The following is a 15958-nucleotide window of genomic DNA, read 5'->3' on the forward strand; positions in this document are numbered from 1 at the left end:
TGGCAAGTCGTGGCGTGTATAATTCGTGTCCTCTTTCCCTCCTCCGTTGCAGGTGACAATAAATTGGGGAACAGAATGTTAATTTAATCTTTCTTGTTCGCACGATCATCTGATGAAATTTGACATCCAACTGAAAAGCCGAGATAAAAGGGTAGGGGTATGCTGTCTACAACCTTTAATTACGGAAGAGAGGTAATTAGGACAGGTATTATAAACTTGTCCGGCTTTATTTGAACACCTGTGTCTACAGGCCATTCGCAATCTGGGGGTCAATATCACAGCCCTGGATTCCGTCAACATAAGTATTGCACGTTACTAGAGCACCAAACAGTATTGTTTTCAAAGCCATAAATGACAGAACAGCTATTTTGCATTAAGGTCTTATTAGGGACTTTTATAAAGCTGGTAAATATTATGGGAACCTACGATACTCCTATTAGAACTTGGTATTTGATAACGTTTGCTTCGCGTTAGGAGAATTGTACATACAGTGGGCTGGGTTTTTTTTTTCGGAATTTCATCCGAATTGGCTTGCTTAAATTAAAAAATAATCTAGAAGTTTAAAATGTAAGTAATATAAGTTGTTGAAAATTGGTGGTTTGTAATTAGAATGAAAAAGTTTGGATCGTTTCGTATATACATTCTAATGAAGTGAAACACCTATATACATGTACATATGTTTAAAAAAAATTAGAAACACATTTGATACAATTGCCTCGTTTAAAAGTTGCTAACATTCGAACAAGGTTGTTCAATAGCCATTCCAATTCTTGCTGGTATTCACTTTGTTAAGAGATTGCTTTGTGTGTAGGAACATGCATTTCTTTTTAAAATTGTACAGACAGACTTTACGAACAAATCATTTATAGACGATACGTCTTGTTTTGTTGAAGTTTCTTTTGTTGTTGAAAGTAAAGTGAAACCACATCCATTTAACTACATAATTTCTTGATGTACCGTTAAGAAGTGAAAAAGAGAAGTTTGTGATATACATTATTGTATGCAACAGTTCATTTTATTAAATATCCTTGAAACACCTCGATGCGCACTTCAAAGTTTTTTTTCAAATCATTTTTTTTTAATCCATTTTAAGTGCAAATTAATCACCGATTGACGGACATACTGAATAGTAAACTGAATACTATTGTTCATTTTGAGGAATCTATCGAAGTTTCTTAAATATATAGAATTGTGAGAGGGAAAACCAAAGTGTTTTCCTTTCCAACCCTCAACCAAAACGGATCAAAGCGTTTCCTTCTCACCATATTGATCGTGGGCTAGTATGAATTGAATTGTTTTCAGTAAATCAAAAACAAAATGATTTATATGATTTACAATTTTTCAAATAATATTTTTCAGGAATATCAAATAACTAGAATATTGCGGTAAAATAGTTCCCTTATACTTTAAACTGTCAAAGAGGTTCGGGAAATTAACATTTCCGGATGCCGGTAAACTCATGTAGTACAAGAAATTATGGCGCACTTTTCTTCTAACCTGAAAGCCATCTTGCTGCAACGTAGAAGAACGGTTTTACCTTCAACAAACGATAAATGAAATTTGTTTTTTCCTTTCAAGGGAGAGGGAGAGAGAGAGAGAGGGCCCGACGAAAGAGATTTACGAGACCTGCATTATTGAAAGAAATGATAATTTAACTATAATGGGTTTGCAGAGTGGTCTTTGCAAAGCAACGCAAAACGGATAGTTGTTATAATATCATAGCAGTAAATCAGACATTCTTACTCGGTTTCTGGGTGGAAATGAAGCCCGCTTACATTTTTATGACGCACCCTTCTACCACCTAAATCTGTGCACCTGGATTGAGTTATCACTAAATAATTACAGATTTTTTGTTTTTGTAGGGTAAACAGAAGTTAAGAGGTCCCCGTGTAATGCATTATATCTTTTACTAGTCGGTTCTAAATCACCATTGAGTGGTATTCTATTTGACGAGAAATACAAGGGGTTATTTGATATTGTGTACACAGGTGGGATTTGAAGCCTTTATAAATTACGTATATACCTGGGTTTGTATATTTCTACCCCCTTTTTCCTGTCAATTTTCTGTGTATAGGAAAAAATAATTATTACGTTAAAATATGTGGTACAAGGTTCATATTCATTTGGTCGGACAAAGCCGCAGATAAAGAAGAAAGAGTCGAAGGAATGTTACAAAGTGCAACAAGACATTGTAAACAGGGCCTTAGCATTAACTAACTTTTACCTATTGCTTATTCAACAGGTCATATAAAGACTGAATTTATTTCTGATGGTGAAATATCTATACACGCTCCGCGTTTGAAGTCTCGAGTCTATGTTAACGCAAGCCTTTGTAGTAAATATAAATACCTTGCCGTAATTATGGTGCAGAACAGGGTGTTACTTTATAGTCAAAAAGCACAACATATCTGGAAAACAAATTGTTTTTTTTAAACGATATGACCAATGCTTTATGCTTCGTACCAAAGGATTATTTGTTCCATACGCAGATGTTTGAAGACTTCCCCAAACACGACCGTCAGGTGAAATTCGAAGTCATTTCATAGTCATAGAATGGATTTATACAAAATGAAAACAAACGTCAATTGTTTAGTCCTATGAATTTGAAAAAAAATAAAATAAAAATAAATAACCTATTTTTTCTCTTTTTCGTATTTGTATACGGTTGTTAAAGAAATGTCGGCAGGTACCTTACGTAATTTCAAACCTTATAATTATGCAAGTTCAAATTTGGTCGATTCTGGAGAGTTAGGATGTTTTCACATTACATTTCTCTGGGTAATATGTTTTAGAGATATATTTACCCAATCAATAATGATTAGCTATAGTACATCATGATATTAGATAAACTGTTATCTTTTTATTTTAGAATTGTATCCTGTTATATCACTCTGGGGATCAAATAAATTGTAATCTTTCTAATTTAGAATTGTATCTTGTTATATCACTATGGGGATCAAATAAATTATCTTTTTATTTTAGAATTGTATCTTGTTATATCACTCTGTGAATCAAATGCATTTTGTCATGAAACTATTTTCTCTTGAAGCCGAATAGCGATAATAGAAAACCACAATACAACGTTACTGTGTGTTAATGCAAACGTAAACAAGACTCAAACGATGGTCTGCGAAAAAAAAATGAATACTGTTATCATAATTACTATATTTTGTGTTGCCAGGTTTTTTTCTGTTGATTTTTTTTATGATTTTTTAATGGCAAGTAAATTATCTATTTTTTTTTTTTTTGGTAGTAAAATGTAACGGAATTTTAAATTGCATATGGAGACAGTTAAATTATTAAATGCCTTGTTGCTAAGTCAGCGACCTTCTGTTTTCGCGCCAAAACATCGCCGCCGGAAGTGGGGAAATGGAGTTGTTTAGTGTGAAGGAATTAGATTAATGCGCACTTTTCTATAATTTTCAGGTCCAAAAATGCACTTAAAGCGGAAGATTTTCCTGACACAAAAAATTAACATACATTTTCTTTCTAATTTGTTTATCCTTGAAAAAAAGTCGTCTATGACAACCTGTGTTAGCGATCGCGATAGAAGATGCCTTAAGTGTTTAGGCCCATGCAATCATGGCATGGCAGTGTTGAAGAATCGGTAAAGTATGAGCCGATTAAAAACAAGAGTACAAGAACCCAGCCGGCTCAGGGATAAGCAAAAAAAAAATGCCCGCCAAGATAATAACTTGACTACTTATTACAAAGAACCAATAACATAAAACATGGTTGTACAAGAGGCACGTATATTAAGCGAAGCTCAGCTTTATGACTTTAGCGAACTTCTTTTGAACTTTGAGGCAAACCGACTTGTCTTGTCGTTAGATATTTAACCAATTGAAAGACATCATAACCGGTAGCCGCGATCTAAAACGAATTGCAAGATATTTTATATAAAATTGCGAAAAAATTATTATGAAGGGTAATAAATCAGTCATTTAAGACAATTAAATATGGCAGCAAGAGTGCAAGAAAATACGGGAAACAGGGCAATAGCGATATAATCAGAAAAAGAGGCTACTTTATATTGCGCATAATGCTTTTTTATAACTCAGACAAAGACATTTGTTGTCTCCTTTTTAAAAGAGAAAATTTGTATTCTTTTAATTCAATCTAGAGGTCGACGTCTAATTAAAGTGTGTGTTATTATCTGTTTAACCCAGCCATAGCAAATTCGAGACATGTCATTGACCAATAACCTTGACCTCAATCACAAAAATCTTACCTTTTTTTTATAAAGTTCTAGGTAATGCAGGCCAAATTCTAGTAAAAAAAAAAAAAGAATGCGATATAGAGTAAATTATCTAATATGTATTTAATTAAAGGGCTGGGGACTGTTTACCAGATCAATCGTTTCTGTAAAGTACACACGTTTAGAACGCATAAATAAACTGCTTTACACCAATTGCAATGCATGCATCATATCCACAAATTAACAATAACTATGCTACTTGCGATTCATTCTTTTGACGTCAGGGTCGCCTTGCAATGACTTAAGATCTTAATCTGGAACAGCATTGCAATTAAAAGTCTGACCCTCTTTATAAAATATGTCGATGAAATATTTATACATGTAGAAACGGTGTCATGAAATTCATTTTGCACATTTAATTTTATATATTATTTTAAAAAGTATTGATGGAATGTCAAGCATACGGAAGAGTAGTTTAACTAATTTACGTAAAAAATAAATAGGTAAGATGACTATAAATACAAAAAGTTTCCAAAAATAGGATTAATTAATCTCAGGTGTTGTCTTGATGAAAGATTTATGACGATGTTGCACCGAACAGACATTATCTTCGAATTTAGTGATTTCTCGAACACGCGGAGTAACTTCCCCTTTGATCACGCTTATGGTAAGAGAGGGCGGGGTTCTGGCGATTTTTCCGTTTTCCGCTTGTTTTCTGTCAAATAGGGTGGTTCTCTTGTCACGGTAGTTCATCTGTGAACTGTGAATTTTGACAGGTTTACTGTAAAACATCTAACGACAAGCTCTCCAAGTGTACATACTGAGCATTTCGCAACAACCCGATCTCTCGCTTTGTTCAGTAAAACACACTTTAACCAGCGAATTTCTCATTGGTGTTTGTAGAGAGATGGCAAAAAGATATAAACATATTTACTATGATAAGTATAAATTGGTTTATTTTTATCGAAGTGTTCGTTCGTTTGTCTTTTAAAAGTTTGCAATAGTTATATCATCTCATATACACCCTCTGACCTTTATATTTAAATCTACGTACTAGAGCACAATTGTGAAAACCTCGTAAGTTTTCAGAACTTGTCTCTTAACCTTTTGTATTCTTTGACCTACAATAAAATAAGTTCAGATCAAATCACTATAATGTTTCGAACCCTGATTTTCACAATCATTTAATGTATTTGTCCATACTATTTTTGATCGACATACAATTTGCAAATACCTTAAAGCTAAATGTCACCCACACACCTAGATACAATTACGTAAATTGTATAACATATCTGAAAACGTAGTGATAGTTCTTCGTGTATATACTACATTCTAGAAGGGCGTACACATCATGAATTCTATAAATCATGTTCATGTTGTACATCTATATTGATTCACCGAAAAATAAATCAATATGTGAGTGTTTATTTTATAGGTAAAAGTTTTCAAAATATTTTAGAGAGAGAGATAGACAGAGTGAGAGAGAATGTACATCCATACTATATTCATACGCATCTTAGTTTCAATTCCCTGACGGAAACACCTTGAACTTGTCAAACGACCTTGACTTACAGTTGTATTCTCGGACGTGCCAGATTTGCCCCTAACGCTTTTTCCGATACCAGTGTCCCATTATTTGATAATGGATGTAGACGTTACACGACTGCCAGCTGATAATCTGACTAATGATTTCCTAAACGATGTGTCGATGACAACGAAACTATAGTCACTGGGCAGACAGAACGAATCGCCGACATCTTGGATCGGCCTGACTTGTGATTGCATCTAGCATTGACCGTCCCGTCACAAAGTACAAACATTTATAGCGATCCTGTTCTTAAATGGCCTTTGATTTCATGAATTTTGAAAGATATCAACGTATCTATGTCATTTATCATCATCCAAGCTGTTTTTAGTTTCAGTTTCTATATTAGGGTTACACTTATGTTTAAACATGATTTAACAAGAAGTTTACGTTGCTTTTAATGTTAATTCATAAGCTTGTAACGGTAATTGCAAACAAGATATAATATACAAAACTCGCTGCAGCTATAGGTTTTATATTTTTTCAGCAACCACTTTGAATTAACAAAAAAAAAACCGTTTATTTATTAAAATTTCAGTCAAATACTGTTTATATCTTTGGTAAAGTGTGTAAAGTACAATATATCGCATTATCGATCATCTTAGTACTTTGATGGCAGCGTCAGCACATATTTGATCTCTTAACTTGGTCATATCTCTCAGTTAACATATAGGTTTGTCCAGTTTTAATCAGTTTTGACCGAATCAATCGAGTAAGACAGTTTACATTTTATTATGAGCAGCAATCGGTTTTCTTAAGAAATACTATTATATGATGACATTCTCATTGTATGTTAATATCAGGTACATGTAATATGTACATGTATGGTATAACTATGTATCATTTTGAGGCTGAAGTTTTAAGAGTAAAGAATTCTCGAGGAAACATTGTGCTAAACTCTCTTGTTAGCATGTATGATGTATATGCACTTTATTAATGAAGTCATCTCGTTTTATTTTGCAAAAATAAGTCGATAAATAATGATAATGACAGGCTAATTAATTAATTGCTTCAGTTTTTTAAATGAATAACCAGACCCTAAAACCCCCACAGGTATGCGTCAATAATTTTGAATTGGCTTTAAAAGATTGCAGGTAAAAATGACTTTACACTTCCATTCTTGAAATGTCGAAAATATGCAACGTAGCGACTGAACTAAATAAGATAGGGAAGTGGGTTATGAAAATATCCACCTATCTGACATTACAGACGCAAGAAACTGGTACATAGTGCTTCATACTTTGGTTAATGAAACGTAAATATCAATTTCTTCAATAGTTGATTTATCACCATTCAGAAATTTACATATTTTTGAGAGATGAAGTTTTATGAGGACGGGAAATTTGTACAAAATATTGAATGAACTCTCCACATGAAAGCGAGAACGAGCTATTGATCTGGTTAAATATTATGATTAACTTTTTGATTTTTCGATCGGAACGACTGATATTTGTTTAGATATCTTTTCTTTGTTCTATTTTTGACTGTATAAAAGGTGTGGCTGATCATTAAAAATCAGAATTTTTATAGATTCTTAAATTCATAGCTTCTCGTTCCCGACATAGCTTGTTTTGTTATAACTGATGTGTACTTCCTCAGTTATTGCTGAAATCAATCTTTGTGAATGATTGAAAAATAACTTTAATAAAACTAGGAAAAGAAACACACTATGTATTAATTGGTTCACTGCACTTCGAAATAATTTCTAAAAAAAAAAAACAGTCGAAAATAACTCGATTATAAAAGATATCATGATTTATAAAAGGTATACAAGTTAAATAGGAAAAAAACTGGATAAAAATTATTATTTTCAAAAATTAGAATAAGTGAATAAGAACAAAACCCGCAGGTGGATTCGATCTCTTGATGTCAATTATAAATTGATACAAACAAGTGTTCGTTGGTTTTTCCTCGCTACCCGAGAAAACGATAGTTGTGATCTCGAACTCGCAATATATTAATTACCTTAGCTGATATTAATTGGGAAGAAGGAACAGTCCAGTTTTACATTTTAAAAAATGTATGTACATGTGATTGCAATGTCCAAGATGTCCAAGAGTACTGAAAGAGGTTAGTTCGACATTTTGGCAAAGAAGAATCAGAAAAAGTCATTAATTATCTCGAGTAGTTGAAATAAAGCCCTTTGTATCCACATACAGATGGAATCGATAACAGTGAACACATCCTCCGACTTTGTATGCCAACATATATTATAGAATTAAAGAGATGCAAACCTTGATTGACACTCCTTAATAAATTTTTAATTTCTTTTAATAGAATTTAAATAAAGTCAACATTTCTAACATAATGCGCACTTCCCCTTTGCATCAAGATAGTAATGTGGGATCGTTTCTATGTTACATTAAAACAAAAGTGCTGAGGTACATTTTTCTCAATGCAAGACCGATGTCTCTCTTTTGGTTTTATCAGCCAGACCATCCCTTAGCGTAGAGGAGATGAAAAATCTTCTACAGAATTAAAAATAATACCTAGCGGAGCCCTTTTTAGTACAATTTTTGTTTATCATGCCGCCAGAGTTTGCCGTCAATGAAAGTTTAGAGATAGCATTAATCCCTTACTGAATGAAAGCTTGATCGGAATACGATAGCATCACCATAAATGGCACCGGAAGTAATCGATTTCATCACAGACATGCGTACATGTACATCTCGAAGAAATTAACAACTGAACGTTTTCACCTTTGGTATAGGGATTTGTGACCCGGTTTCTTATATTTATTCTTTATGCCTCTGAAGATTTTAGAAAGCTCGATATTAAAACAAAAACAAATATGGGTCTAATAATGAATAATTATTGTTTGACAGCATTCCACATCATTTATCAAATGTTAAAATAAAACAACAGTCAATAATGTTTCACCATGCAGGAATCAGAGGGGAAATTGATTCAACTTGTGATGCAAATATCTATAAAAACTGACACCAATTTCATTCAAAACATGTCTTTGACCTAGAATTCACCGTCCCTCTATCAATAGGTGTGATCACCACGACCGAATTTAACACGTCGAAAAATTATGATACCTTTATAGATCAAAGTCAGACTGGTTCACAAAACTGTTTAATTCTGCGGAAATTATTAATTTATTTTTTTTCTTTCTCTCTTTTTTGCTGACAAGATTCGGAACTTCAAGTGGTGGTATATGTCTATTGAAAATGGTAGGTTTTTTTTTTTTTAAAGAAAAGGTATCTTATTGTTTGCATTAAGTGTTTAATTAAAAACCGTTTCATTTTACAAAGGTTGTTTAGTTCATTGGAATTGTGCTGAAATCTTATACACTAGCGGCGCATTTTGCAGGTATAGAAAAATACATATCATTTTACATAGTTAGTGCTATTGAATTACATTGGATTATTACCGGGTAGTCATTAACATACCGTATCAATTATAGAAAAATAAATAACAAAACTACAAAACGCATAAACCTTGACAGTTGTATGACAAAGTGTTTGAAAAATGTAATAGTATATATATCCGACAAGAAGAAACAATTTAATTACTAATTCTTTCCAAAATCTTTTTTTTATTTTAAATGTAATCTAAAATCATTTTAAAGGCCAGATATTTTGTCGTGTTCTTAAAAGATTTGGGTCATGAATTTGAAGTACGACGTATATTCTCTAAAGGATAATTACATTATATCATGTATAGAAAACCCAATCATTATGATCATCATTTACAGTCCTATCTTATGGCCTTATCGAACATATAAATTGTCTCACATTAGATTTTGATTTTTTTTAAAAAAAAGGTTAAAGCGGTACGTGTTTTTGAGTTAACACTAAGTCTTAGTAAATCAGTGAAGTTAAATACTCCTTTTAAAATGATAAAGAAACTCAACAGACAACGTTAGAGAACATTTTTTAAACCATATATTGATAAAACAAGTCCAGGACTGATATATACATATATACATGTGATATATAACATTTTATATACACATACTTACAATCGATTGAGTTAAAAAATAAAAACTTTAAAGAAAAGAACACAAAACGCTTTGACGAATAAATAGAAATAGAAAACTGCAATCATCTATTTTCAATCTAAAACCAAATGTCGCTGACGCACACAACTTGTAATCTCTGTTTAGATCCTTTGTCCAACTCAATCCTCTTTTTTACAATCCATCTCAGTTTTACCTATTGACCATCAAAGAAAAGAGAAAAGGACATCAACTTCCAACGTATTGCACAAAAGCTGCTTATTTTGGAAATACTTTACCGAGTTTTAGAACAAGATTAATGCAGAATTGCACTTCTATAAGCCATCCATGAATTGGTCAACTAGTCATCGCTTCACAATAAGATCACTATAAAGACAGAGCGAAGTACTACTCTTCCAAGAATCTGACACATTCCTTTTCCATGGCATCAGAGAAAAGGACGAAAATCTGCTCGAACTAGACAATCTTTTCGGTGTTCCAAAACGAGACGGAGTGAAAGACGTTAGTACATTTGATTATGAATCTTTATTTTGTCGTCTGATTAATCATCCAATGGCGGACCTGAATTTACGACGCCTGCTCGCGCCCGTTCTTTAAGCTCTTTGTTGAATGTAGTTTTATTCATCTTTGCTTGACACTCTTCGTTAATTCTCCACACGACTTGACTTTTGGTATATGTGTGAAACGTTTCGAAGCCTCGGATTGGTCCAAAACTGGGGCAAATGCAGCTGACCCCGACTTGGGCCAACCCCCAAATTGTAGTTGGCTTTGATGCGCAGGCACCTTATAGTTCACACATATATTTTAGATGTACATGTACATATTTCGAGCTTGCAAAAACGAAGCATTAGGGATTAATTTCCTAAGCATTAGTTTATCAAAGTACTTTACTTTTCTTTTTTACTTTACAACAATGGTACAACCAAGATAAAGCATGCAAATCTTCTGCACAATTGCACAAAGACTCATGACGGTGAAAATTTTTAATGTATATATTATGACTGTTTGATTTAAGACTTGATATAAATTAAAGTGAATGCGATGTCAATGGCTCCGTTTGCGAACCCTTTTGTTTGTGTCGTATAAAACTATATAAATTATGGTAATAATTAAAATCCAATAAATGAAACTGAGTGCTTGAAGGTAAAAGTAAAAAAAAAAACACATAGGATTAATGTATTTGTTTCTACTATATTTATCTCTGTTTTGCCACATATTGTTCTGAATCGCAAATATGAAAGCGTTTGCCCGAAGTGAATTTTCATTCTGTAGATAGTGCTTTTGTGGGTGGCAGGTGATTTTCATTTTTATTGTCAACAAAATGAAACAGACAAAAAATAGTAATCTAAATGATGCATCCATATTTGTATATCTTTATTGCATTATTTATCAAAAATTTACATTTTCATTCATGGTTACGGGGTTTCTTTAACCTTTAACGGGTTTTTGAATTAGGGTAAAATTCTTTTATCGTATTTTCATGATACTCATACTTTTACAATGTGTATGAGTTACAAAGTACCATAACTTGCTTTCTTATTTTGATTTTTTATTTAAAAAAATAAATGCTTTTCTTCGTGAAGTATATATAAAGCGACAAATATACTCATTATAAAGGTACACTGCTGTTGTTGGCAGTTTTTACAACGTTCGGAGTCAGCAATACATTTCAATACTCTTATCATGATGATAAAAAAGACATCATGAATTTGCCATCCAGTTTAATTCTAAACAGCCCTTCATTAATTAGGCAGATATGGTTTTAATTTTTGGAACATCATGGTTCCAATATATTCTCGCTTTAGTTACAAAAAGCCATTTGCTTGCCAGATCATGTTTGATTCACACTACTTTGGTGTTGAATTTCTGCGGCTTTAAGGATCATTTTTCGGTGGTTTCTTTTTCAATGATTTCATTCGATTTTTGTTTCAGTGGTAAGGTGCAGTTGACCTCTTGGACACATTGGGGTCTTTTAAACTTCTGTGACGTTTCACGTAACATGACCAAACTGAATATTTAATGACTGAAACAAGGCTCTCTACTTCTTCAGAATAAACATCTATTTCTGTAGCATAGTACTTTTAATTAAAAAAGAATGATTAAAATTTGTAATATATAATATATGTAGATAAATAAATATTTAAATCATATCTATGATCTTTTGTTTTGGTTGTGAAAAAATAGATCGGTTTCAAGTTTATTTTCGCATGCATCAATGAATCTAAAATACTAGTACATGTATATCTTGTGACTAATTCCAAAACGTCACATGCATGCTTTTAACCCCTAAAAATGAGAACAAAACCGCTGTTATCTTAATAGAACGGGGTCATTTTTTCAGTTTTCTATTTCGAATAGTACCTTTAATGGAAATTTTTCGTGTCAGTGCCTGTTCAAAGCACCAATACATTTTTTACTCTACATTTAGTTTATATAGTACAATATTTATTGCATTCCAAGACATATCTACATAAATTTAGCGTCTGAAAAGAGCATTTCACATTGTCAGACAATTGGAGGTAGACATACAGATGCCGATTTAAAAAGAATTAAAAAAGAAACCAACATATTGACAGAGTGTCTAGAAACAGTGCCGGATTTTGGAGTTTTCAGCAGAGACACACTTTTCATTTGATTTATTGTGTCAAATGACAATAGGTTCATGGTTAAATGGAAATGTGGCTCCTTTTTAGATTCATCGTGATGTTAACATAGAACAAAAGAGGAGAAAACCCTTCCACCTGAGGAACACCTGAAGAATAAACTTATCTTACCAATATTCATGAACCAATGGCATCAACAGCTGCAACGAGCAATCATCATGGTTTTTTTCTTGGGAGTGTGTGGATATTTGATTGTCAAATTTGATTTAGAATGGAATTAATTCTTTTTGACAAGACTATTTTTAAGACTATTACGATAATTAGAAATACTAATGATTCTTGTTCTAATGCACAAGGTCAGGCGTGTTTGAATCATGATTTTTGTCCTATTGCGTGAACTCACTTTGTTAAGTGTGTATTTCGAATACATCTTGACACACAACAACACCCCTCACTTACATATCAAATACATCAAATGTAATAACTGCTCCTATCGCATTACCTTGAATTGAAATGTAAAGGACACCCCCCCCCCCCCCGTGTCTTTCATATTAAGTCATTTATTCAATTTGAATTATTTGTTTGTATTTAATATTTATAGAATATCAAAGGTGACTAATTTGGCCTCCTTTTTGTGATACACACTGCGTGATTAATCTGAATATTATTCATTTTAATTTTTTTTATCTGCAAAACAAGCATCTTAGGAAATAGGTGTCAAATTAGTAGATTTCAAAGTCAGGTGTAACAATGCTTTATTAACCGAATTTGATGCAGATCTATGCTCACCCATATTTGTGTCATTTATTAAGACTTTGATCTTAAGAGAAGATATGAGCGGGGGAGGAGGGAGCTAAGATCTCAATTATTTTTTTTAATCAGGTGAACTTAAATTTAAAGAATAAATATTTCAAACGTTATTTGAAAACTTTAGTTTCCTCCAGAACTTTATTAGAAAATTTCTAAAATATCTTGATTTTTTGTATTTCGCGAAAGTCAACTGGAAATTTTGAAATAAAACATCAACTTATTCTTAGTGAAATTTAACAATATGACAAATTATTTTTTTTTTGTATTCGCGCCATGCAGTTTTACCGTTCATTAAGTTGCTATTCATAAATGAATATGACACCGTTCTAGAAATTTCAAAATTTCTTCGAAAACAAATCGATCACGAGCAATGACTTTCACGCCGACATATCATCTTGTACATAGCTTACCAAAATATATATATTTTTTTGCTGTTTTAAAGTCAAACGAAAGAAAATGCATGAGATTAAATTAACGACAGACACAAGTTATCAAAGGGATTTAAAAGACAATTGAAAAAAATAAACTACTTATGTAAGTTAATGGGAACCCCCACGACTGGTTTGATTGCCAGATAATAAACAAAAGAATATAGCAATAAAAATGTCTTTGCTGAGCTTCTTTGCAATCTTCCATATATCAATCCCAAGCAGCTCGATGACAGGTAAAATAGAATCTCATTAGATGCGCTGTATATGGTTATTTTTATTTTTATAAACTTAACAATTTTTAAAATATTTTGCTGGATAGTATTATTGCCATCGTAACTTATGAATTATATGTGATAGTGGTTTAGCACTACTTTTAAGGACAAGGGTGAACACTCAATTGAATAATGTATTGAACTATTTTAGATATTAAACATCATCAAAGTTGGTTAATTTAAATCTTGCAATAACAAAGCACAAACGAGGCAATCGAATCCCCCCACTCAAAAGTTTTGTTTTCAGTATATTTACACAAATTATCCGCTTTCATCCTTGGGATTTTTTGCCCATATCTATAGATATTCAGGGCTAATTGCGGATGTATATTCCTATTTCAAGAAATATCACTCTTGATACCACATAACCACATATAGATAAGCCAATCCAAAGATAGGATGTGTCCCTCAGGCTCCTCAGATCACGTCAATTCGCCCTCATACTGATAAAGCCATCCGGATCTTTGGCCTCCGGATATGTTTGCAGCCAACGCGATTCGATACGCTCCTCTTTTGTTTATGAATTAACGATTTACAATGTGTTTTGTGGGAAAATACGGAAACCATTTAAACTTTACACGAACTTCGTTAATTACAGGCAATATTTTATTTTCTATTGATCAAAGAAATTTTTGGTTTCAGTGATATCTCGTGTAGTTACAGTGATTTGGTCTGATAAAATGTTTACGAAATACGGTATTTTTAAAACCACACAGAACTTTGCACACGCTTCCTTTCTCTACAAGCATTACACTCTACACTAAAATACAACTTTAAAAATGCTTTATACATGCCTCGTATGTCTTATTAAAATCGTATAATTATATTTTTGTGATGAGGTTATCATGAATTATCTTCAAGAATATATGTACCACTAATATCTTAATAAACTTTACAATGTAATATATAGTAGATGACAATACAATTTCCTACTATATTCGAACGACAGCGATGAACAGAGGAAATTCTAACTCTAGTACACATAAATTGTTAGAACGCACGTTTTATTGAAGAACCAAAATAGAAATTTACCATGCCGTGCCGGGCTTTTATAAACCACACAATGACCGACGAAAAAAAAAAAGCAGAAAAAAAATTCAGTAGTTCATTGGTCGTTATCAAATTAAGAGCAGTTGGGAAATAATATATCCAATTAAAGAAGTAAAAATGCTTCTTTTTTATTTCATTATTGAGTTATTTTTATACACACTTCAAGGATAACGCAAACCTGTCATAAACTACTTTAAAAGTGCATCTTGATGATTGGTTTTTTTCCCCTTTAGTGACTTTTGGTCGAAAAGTTAAATAAAAACTTTTTGTTAAAATACTTGTAAACTTGCAATATGTAAACAGTATAGAATTAAGACAAATAGGCACATTGTTCCATATTGCACATACCAAATCGTTGACTAAAAATGACTATCAAATCTTTTTTTTAATGAAGTAAATTGCAGTAATCGTTTATAACGAAATGGAAGAGTTCAAAACTTGCAAACTCTTGATTTGGTGCATATGCTAAATTAAGTACTTTGATGGACATGCGCCGTGACTTTTTGACAACGTCATGATCACTGTTGAACCATACCCTACTTAGTTAAAACCTACCATTCACGTATGTATCTTTTGTTCAAGGGTAAACAATAGTAAATGATCTGCTCTCCGTATTGATATACCGTAATTTTGAATTACATTATATATATAATTAACTATATGTATATCGAACCACGTTGAAGATTACCTACTGTTCCTATTCTCTTACACTCCGTACCTCATGAACTAAAGAAGTCGTTCACAAAAAAACATGCAACGAATTGAACGGACTCGATCGGTCGCATTCTGTGAAACAATAACCCATTTGATACGGTAGTTTACATAACAAAATGATAGCAAATAATATCGATAATACAATGATGAAATAAATCTGCGTTCCTCGCAATCACCACAAAATGCCCTAATTTGCATGTTAACAACTAAGTGTACACATTTGCCTAGCACAAAGCAATAAAGGTGTACATCTGTCTCTTCAAAACTTGCTGGTTGAATAGATTAATTATAAATGTGAAATCTTTTCATCATTAATCACCTTACAATA

The sequence above is a fragment of the Magallana gigas genome, chromosome 6, assembly GCF_963853765.1.
Source record: "Magallana gigas chromosome 6, xbMagGiga1.1, whole genome shotgun sequence".
NCBI lineage: Eukaryota > Metazoa > Mollusca > Bivalvia > Ostreida > Ostreidae > Magallana > Magallana gigas.